The 8,619-nt window shown below is 59.4% G+C and overlaps 1 long non-coding RNA gene across 1 annotated transcript; it reads right to left on the reverse strand.

Annotated features, from left to right (window-relative positions):
• Positions 1-2,241: 2,241 nt before the first annotated feature.
• Positions 2,242-6,826, reverse strand: LOC147578855 (uncharacterized). Its single transcript, XR_015253259.1, has 2 exons — positions 6,416-6,826; positions 2,242-2,669 (listed from the first exon to the last, which is right to left on the reverse strand). It is a non-coding gene; the product is annotated as an uncharacterized LOC147578855 (long non-coding RNA).
• Between the last annotated feature and the right edge of the window lie 1,793 nt (positions 6,827-8,619).

The following is an 8,619-nucleotide window of genomic DNA, read 5'->3' on the forward strand; positions in this document are numbered from 1 at the left end:
CACACGCACACACTCGTGAGACTGGAGAACTCGCAGTAAATTTCTGGGCGAGGTGAAATATTGCCACCTTCATTGTGGTGATTTCCACACGAGGGCTCTTGGCTGAACTGCCGGCAGTCGAGCTGGGCGTGCTCTGTGGCTAAATGAGATAATTTATTCATTTCAGCAAATGTTGAGGGTGTGCCGCGCGAGGGCGGGTGGGGAAGGTGGGGGATGAGTCAGACGGGGCCAGGCACCAGGAAAGCTCTGTCAGCCGTCTCAGGAGGCACACAGGTAGTTTGGCCAACGCTGCCCAGGGCCTGGGCTGTCTGGAAAGATTGTTGAGGGCGAAGGACCTTTGAGCGGGGCCTCAAGGCCGGGTCAGAGTCCACTTGTCTAGGAAGGATGTTCCAGGGAGAGAAGCAGGTGGGCACCGAGGCTCAGAGGACACCCAGCATTTGGAGGAAGGGCGATACTTAGCTGTGACTGGAGTACAGTGATGGGGAGGACACCAGAAAGTTCCCCAGAGGGGCCGGGATGTGGTCCAGGAGGCAGTGGAAGCCATCAGCGGCACTTGAGCAAGGGACTGATGCGATCAGATCCTGGTTTTCAGAAAACAAAAAAAAGGCTGGAGAGGGCACGAGGCGTCCCAGAGGAGGCAGAAGTAGGCATGGATGGTGTTAAGGACAGCTGTGCCAGTTCCGGTCCCTTTGGGGAGCCCCTGTAGCCAAGAATGGCGCTTCCCGTGGACACGGGATCAGGAAAGACATTCTGTCTTTGGGCCTCGGTTTGCTTCTCTGTCAAATGGAGCGATTCTCGTGGTAGGTCGTGGGGTCTGTATTAGCCAGTAGACGTGAGCATTTGTTCTCCTGGGCCCCAGGAGCAGTGGGGAGCCGCAGGAGGGAAGAGCTACGGCCCCGTGTATTCTGGAAGGAGGGGACAGCAGCGGTGGGCAGCGGTGCTGATTTCTTGCCAAGGCTGGGGGTTTCGCCGGTTGTGTTCTTGCCTCGGCATGGGCGTGGCTTCGTGTATCTTGCGGCAGGGAGTTTTGCCTGGGCCGCCCCGGAGGCTCCCGGTGGCCAGTGAGGGCCCCTGTTCTCATTGTGTTTCTGTCCCTGTCCGCAGACTTGGTTGGCTCTCAGTTCACAGTTGTGGCGGCCCCTGCTTGGTGCCAGGGTTGGACCCCGGACACCTGCGATGGCCAGGTGTGGCCCTGCCCTGGAGGAGCTCCCCAGTGGAGCACTGCTGGGGTGAGGTCAGCACTGAGGAGGCCCTCACCCAGCCCTTGCTGGAGGAAGGGACATTTGGGCTGAGTCTCGAGGCAAGAGCTGACCAGACGGAACGAGATGGCATTCCGGGCAGAGGGCACAGCAGCAGCAAAGGCACCGAGGCCAGAGCAGTCATGGTTTGCCCGGGCCAGGACACCGCCCGGGAGCCTGCCTCCACCGCCAGCCCATAGAGGACCCTTCTAGGTTGGAGGGAGTCTCACTCAGCTTTGGCCCCCCCCCCCCCCACCGGCCAGCTCAGCACCTTGTCTGGAGGTGGAGTCCGTGAACGTTTGTTGAGTGAATGAGCGAGTGGATGTTTTCTTCCTGCCCCTGGCCAACCCATTCCACCTGCCTGGCTGCTACCCCCTTCCCCATCCCCCCGCCCCTCAGAGTCTGTCCCTGAGCTTATGCTTTTGCCTCGGCGCCCCTTCCACGGGGACTCAATAGAGCCCACCAGGATGGGGGTCTGTCCTTCTGGACCCCAAGCTTGGTGCCAGCACCTCGAGACCCCAGCGGGCGTCTTCCACTTTCCAGTGTTAGGCGGTCGGTGATCAGTGATGAACTGACCCTTTCCAGAGCTTTCCTCCTGGACAGGACTGGGTCCCGTGGGAGTCTCTGTGGGTGGGCTACAGCTGCCCATCTGTCCCCAGGTCTCCTCAGGCACTCCCCAGAACTGGATGTTTCTAAAAAACTATGGAAACAGCTTTGCAGCATCAGATTCAATTTCCTGTCATTTTAAAAAAGAAGGCCCAGCTAATTTAAAAGCGAATATTCTGCCAGGGTATGACCTGAAGACCGTGCGAGGAGGGCTGCGAGGTGCGGTCTGGCCCAGGTTGGGCCATTCTCCCCTGCCGCGCTCCCTCCCTCACTGGGTAGGTGTGTGGATGGGCGGGCACTGGGCAGCCAGGGTCCTGGGCCCTCCGCCCTCCTTGTCCATTTGCTGAATCCCTTCTCCAGACGCTGGTCTGGTGTCCCCTGACGCTTTCTAGAATCGTTATTTATTACCTCATTTATTCAACATTCACCGGGTGCTTGTGCTGTGCCCAGCTCGGCGCTGGGCTTGGAGGTACAGATTGATTTAAGGGGGTACAGGCAGGAGCCCCCACTCTTCCCCAGAGGGCAGGGCCCCCTGCTGCCCCACAGCCTCTCAGCGCGGCCTCCCGGGTGCCGGCCCTGTAGGCTTCTCTTGTCTCCTGGGCATCGCGGGCTCCCGGCTTTGGGAAGCAGCTGGGCCAGGTGCGGGCCGCCCGCCCGCCCCAGGAGACATCGCTGCCTGGGATTTGAGCTCCTCCGAGGGCTGGCGTCAGGCCGTGGGGAAATCATTTTCTGACAGTGGCCATCAATTTTGCTGAGAGCCCATCGGCGCTCCAGCAGCCTGTCCCTCGGCGGCGGCAGCTGGTCCTTGTCAAGCCCCTCCGTGTCCTGATGACAGAAACGATTCGCGTTAGGTATCTGCCCCAGAGCATTCGTCCAGAAGAGATGGGTCCCGGCCCGTTCCGGATACGCACTGCGTCACCTCCAAGTTTATCTTTAGGTCCGTGGGTCAGCGGAGGTGTCTACTCATTGGGGTGACCACACGGAGCCCTTGGATGGGGCAGCACCAGCAGGAGCCTAGGCCCCTTCACGGAGCATCCCTGCTGTCCCCGTGGCCATTTGTCACAGGCAGTGTTCTAGGTACACAGGTTACAGCATTGAACACAGCAGACAGAGCCCCTGCCATTGCCCTGAGAGGAAAAAGAAAGGAAGGAGACTGCCTTGTATAAGACTTGGGGAAAAGCATCCTAGGCAGAGGGAACAGCCCCGTGCAAGACTCCTGAGGTGAGAGTAAGCTTGCTGTGTTCACGCACAGGGTTCTATTTAAACTGGAGGTGGGGTGCCTGGGTGGCTCAGTTGGTTAAACGTCCACCTTCGGCTCAGGTCGGCTCTCGGGTTCTTGCGGCTTGTGGGTTCGAGCCCCACGTGCTCAGCTCTGTGTTGACAGCTTGGAGTCTGGAGCCTGCTTCGGATTCTGTGTCTCCCTCTCTCTCTGCCCCTCCGCTGCTCACACTCTTGTCTCTTTCTGTCTCTCCAAAATAAATAAACCTTAAAAAAAAATTTTTTTTAACTGCAGTCAATCTTGGTTGACTGGGAGTTATCCAGGATTAGAGCCAGGGTCCTAACAGCACTAGAGGCATCTAGAGGAAGCAAGGTGAATTCTGGCAGATGACCGAGGAAACCCCTGGAGGAGGTAGTGGGTGTAAGGCGTGAAGGGGAAACGGGTTTGCCTGGGAGAGTTAGATTCGAGGAGGAGCCTTCTGGGAGGCAGGCGCAGTGTGAATGAGGTGTGCAGGGGTGAGACGGGGGTGTGCCAGGCCGGGGAGTCCCGCCCACATCCCAGAAGCCACCTACTAAGTGCCAGGCGCTGAAGAGACTCTGGATGTAACGACTCACAGGTGGGCATTTTCACCTGCACTTCCAGGTGGGGAAGCTGAGGCCCAGACGAGTGGAGAGGCTTGTTCAGGGGTCACGTGCGGTGTGAGCCAGGCAGAGGAACCTGCGCTGGGAAGGTTGCCGGCACCTGGTTGTCCTGATCACCACCCGTCGGAGGGTGATGAACCGCCCCCGGCCCCCCACCGGCAGCGCAGGAATCCAGCTGTCCTCCTTCCCTTGAGCTCTGTGGATGTGGGCCGGAGGCCTGGGCATCCGGCATGCAGGGTGTGGGGCCTGGTGAGGTGGGAGGCCAGGGGCTGGGCACCCCACCCCCTCACCTGATGCTCAGACCCCGGGGAGGGGAGGGCGACTCTCCGTGAGTTTCCACGGACCTGCCACCTCCCGGTTCTTCGTGGCAGAGGTGACCATTCACTTCTCTCAGATGAGGTGCCCACGGTTCAGAGCAGGGGCCGAAGGTGACTGGGGCCTCACAGCAATTGGGTGACCAGGCCCAGGGCAGCTGTTGGTCTTTCTGTCCCCACAGGACACACATCCATGGGGGAATGAACAGTAAAGGATGCTGGTGGCTGTGAACGTGGGCCCTCGCTTTAGGCTTTGGTCGTGGCGATTCTTTTATCAGGGCAGGGAGTGTGAATTCCAGAATTGAAGCTGTTTCACTGCTCCCTTCACGGAGTCTTCTAGGCCTGGGGTCCCACCTGGCATGGCTTTGTCAGTCCTCATTAAAGACGTCGAGTCCACGCAGGAACCCATCCCATCCACTGTGCCCATGGAGATCCCCTTCCCAGGAGAGACTGGGCTGGGCCACGGCTGTGCATGCTGTCCTGGTGCCACGTAGGTGGCCTACTGACCGCTGGGAAGCAGCCAGTGGTCGAGTCCTTGGTGCTGTAATCCTCAGTTCTTGCTCATGCATTCATTCTTGATGGGCACCTCCTAGGCATCGGAGATTGCTGTTTTCTCTGGTCCCTGGTATAATGCCGGCCGTGTAATGCATACCCTGCAAATACTGCACGTCTCTGCGGGGTGACTTCAGAACTCTAGGAAGGACTTTCCTCTATCCTCAGTGTTTTTTCCCTTCCTTGCCTCTTGGCAGAAATTTTACCATTAGGGATTCATTGCTTTTGCATAACTATTGTCCTGTCCAGGTTCCTCTTCTAAGATGCAAACCCCTAGAATCTCATACCGTCTCCAGGAAGTCTCAGTTTCTGGACTGGAGGCTGAGACTGACTGAACAGGGCTTTGGTATAGGCGCTTGCAGGAGAAACATGGAAAAGTGGCAGGTCCTGTGTGTCTGCAGAGTGCCTGGGATTACAGTATTCTTAGACCGACTGACACACAGCCCTGGGCTGAAGGTATTTTTATTTGTTTGACAAGGAAGGGGACTGAGGCCTCAGCAGGTTCCCCAGCTGGGAGGAGATGGGGCCAGGACTGGCGACTGTGTGGCTCCCATCCAGGCCCTTTGACCGCACCTCACTTCTGTCCAACACGTGGTTGTGTGACACTGGTGTGGCCCCCACAGGACACCAAGGGCAGCTCCTCGGGGTCACAGCTGCTAAAAAGGAGGGCTCGGTCCTCACCACCTTCTGCACTTGATGAAAGGTAGTCAACGCCAGAATCTGGTTGGGGCCTTGCCATCGCCCTCTCGGGCAGAAAGGCCCTCCTGTCTTCTGATGAGGAAACTGAGGCACAACGAGGCCTCACTCACGGCCTTCCAACGAGAATGCGTTGGGGCCAGAGCAGCCGCTGGTAAGGCTCACCGCCCAGTGCGTCCCTTCCCCCCCCCCGCCCCCCGCCCCCGGCGTGTGGAGTGAGGGGCTTGGGTCTGGTCTTGGCACCAGGAGATGAAGCATTCAGGCAGCCCCTCTTCTGCATCTCTGATCGCGTGTCCAGCCGCAGGCCCTGCTGGGACCCCTACCTGGGGCCTCCTGTGGACAGGAAATCGGGCCTGGGGCAAACAGCGCGCGAGCAGCAGTGTGGTGGCCTGCCCCCCCCCCCACCCCTTCCTGCCCTTACGTGTCTGTCTTCCCGAGAAGAGTGATCCCTGGACGCTGCTGCGGCCGGCCCTTGCCCAGCTGTGCAGCTCCGAACTGTCCACCCTCCGCCCCCCGGACGGTATTTTCTCGGGTATTGATGAGCCAGACCCAAGATGTGGCCACAAGCTGAGCTGAACTCAGGACGGATCGGGCGCCCACCTCATCCATCTGCCTGTGGCCGCTCTGCTGGGGAGGAGGGCGGGCAGGGGGGCACCCGGCACGTGGGCGGGGCTGTGCAGGGGTCCCGGCCTCTCCGGGCCGACACTGTGGTCGGCCACAAATCTACCTATTGGGGCTGACTCATCGCTCTCTGTCCAAGAATTTGCAGGGTAACTAACCAGGACCCGGCAGCCTTCTCAGGCTCCTACCTGGCTCCCATTGCCTAGAGGATGAAACCAAACTGCTCCCCACGGTCCACACGCCCTGCCCCTCTCCGCTGCGTTGCCACACGAGTCCCTCCCCCCCCCCCCCCGCCATCCTGTTCTGGCCACAGGCTGCCACCTCCTCCCACGGGCCACACACTGCATCCCACTCGGGGCTCTGCCCGTGCTGTTCACTCTGCCTGGAATGTTCTCTTCATGCTCCGTCCCCTCCTCTCTCTGCTCACGCCTTGTTGTTAAGATCTGTCTGAAACACCGCTTCCCCAGAGCTCCCACACGCACCGGGCTGGCTTCCTGTTATTGTGGAACGTCTCATGGCACCACTTACCTCTCCTGCTGAACCCTCCAGACAGCTGGACTCGATGAATTATTTATGAGATTTTCTGTCACTCTCCGTCTCCCTCACTGGAACGTCGGCTCTGTGGCCCCATGATGTTGTTTCCCACTGTATCCCCAGGACTGGGACATAGTAGGCCCTCAGGAAATGTTGGGTGAGTCGGTATCACGTGACTGTCGTTGCCCTAACGAAAAGGTTTTCGCTTCCTGCTCCCGCCCCGGCGGCCCTGCCCAGGGTATCTCCCCGCCTTCTGCCAGTCTCCGCCTCATCTCTGCTCACCCACATCTGACCAGGGATGAAGTCCAAATGCCTCAGGGTGGCTTCTGAGGCCTGCAGGGTCCCGCTGAGAGAATTCCCTCTGCCTGGAGTTCCCTCCTTGTCTGTTCTCTTTACTTGGTCAACTCCTACGCACCCTTCAAAACCTCAATTAAGTACCACCTTCTCTGTGAAGCCTTCCTGGCTGTGCCACACCGATGGGTTCTGCCCTCTGCTGGTCACCCAGCAGCTGCCGGGCACCAGGCCCCGGGCAGGACACTGGGGAGACAGGGCAGGGAGGGGTGGGGAGTAGGAGTAAGGTGGAGTCAGCCCTACGGACGGCAACCTCGAAGCATCCAGATAGTGATGATGGAGACGAGAGCCAAGCGCTGTCCCCAGCAGTCTTCTTACATTTTTCTTAAAACCATGGGGCGCCTGGGTGGCGCATTTGGTTAAGCGTCCGATTTCAGCCAGGTCACGATCTCGCAGTCCGTGAGTTCGAGCCCCGCGTCGGGCTCTGGGCTGATGGCTCAGAGCCTGGAGCCTGTTTCTGATTCTGTGTCTCCCTCTCTCTCTGCCCCTCCCCCGTTCATGCTCTGTCTCTCTCTGTCCCAAAAAAATAAATAAACATTAAAAAAACAAAACAAAACAAAAAAAACCTTAAAGGGGCACCTGGGTGGCTCAGTCCGTTAAGTGGCCGACTCCGGCTCAGGTCATGATCTCGCAGTTCCTGAGTTCGAGCCCCACGTCGGGCTCCGTGCTGACGGCCCCGAGCCTGCAGCCTGCTTCAGATTCTGTGTCTCCCTCTGTCTCTGCCCCTCCCCTGCTGGCGTGCTCACTCTCTCTCTCTCTCTCAAGAATAAATAAACATACAAAAACCAAAAACCTCACACTGTGAGGTGCTGGCGTGGCCCAGCTTCACGGATGAGGACAGCAGGGTTCAAGTGGCATGGCTTGCCGCTAGTTCATGAAAAGCTGGACTGGAACTCCAGCTGCATTCCGGGTTGTTTGCGTCTCTGCAGCCAGTGAGGGGCTGTTAGAATATGGTGGAGTCCCCCGCGCTGCCGTGTCAGTGGGGCAGGAGGTGAAGTTCACAGAGGAAAAAGATGACACTGGAAGGAAGCATACAGTCTTTCAGGCCAGGAGGGGGCCAGGAGGGCCCTGCTTACTCTGAGGACTGTGTGGGCCCAGGTCTGGAGGAGCGGGGGGCTGGGGGCAGTGTGGGGGCATGCAGGGGTGGAGGGGTGGGGAGCTCTTAAGTGTGGGGAGGCCCAGGACCCGGGTGCCTGCCGGGGGCCTGGGTGATGGATGGAGGCTCTTGGCATGTGGTCTGTCCTGTGGTCCTGGCATGCGGCCACTGCGGGCTCTGGTTTCTGGCGGCTTCCAGGCTCCGTGGTCCCTGCTTGTCCCTGTTTGTAGTTTCTGCTTGTCCAGCCTCCGCTGTTTCTTCCCAGCTGACAAGGTGGGCGGGGGTCCCCGGGGAGTGTTTGTGGCGTATACATCCTTCGGGAAGAACGTGAGAAGGAGTCCAGTGACTGTCACACGGGGTGGGCGGGGTCCCCCTGTTCCTGTTTTTTCGTTTCCAGAAGAGATGTGCCACCTGCCCCTCCCAGTGCCGTCTGGGGTCACTTCTCTGAGGCCCATGGTCCCTGCTTGTCACGTGGCCTCCCAGGCTGGTGGTCTGGGCCGGCCAGCCCCTCCAATGTGTCCCACCAGCCCTCCACACCAGGCTGGAGGCACTGCGTGCTCCACCCTGCGTGCTCAGTGGACAGCCCAGCCCATTCTGTCCTCACCGCTGCCCAGCAAGGCAGGTGTCCCTCCCCATTTCACAGGGAGGGAAACTGAGCCTCAGAGAGATTAAACAACCGCTTGTGATTACCCGGCCCGTGAGATGGAACCAGGATTTGGACCCGGGTCTGGCCGACTCCACAGTCCTGTCC

Source organism: Puma concolor, chromosome B4 (genome assembly GCF_028749965.1).
Source record: "Puma concolor isolate L17-30 chromosome B4, mPumCon1.1.hap2, whole genome shotgun sequence".
Classification (NCBI taxonomy): domain Eukaryota; kingdom Metazoa; phylum Chordata; class Mammalia; order Carnivora; family Felidae; genus Puma; species Puma concolor.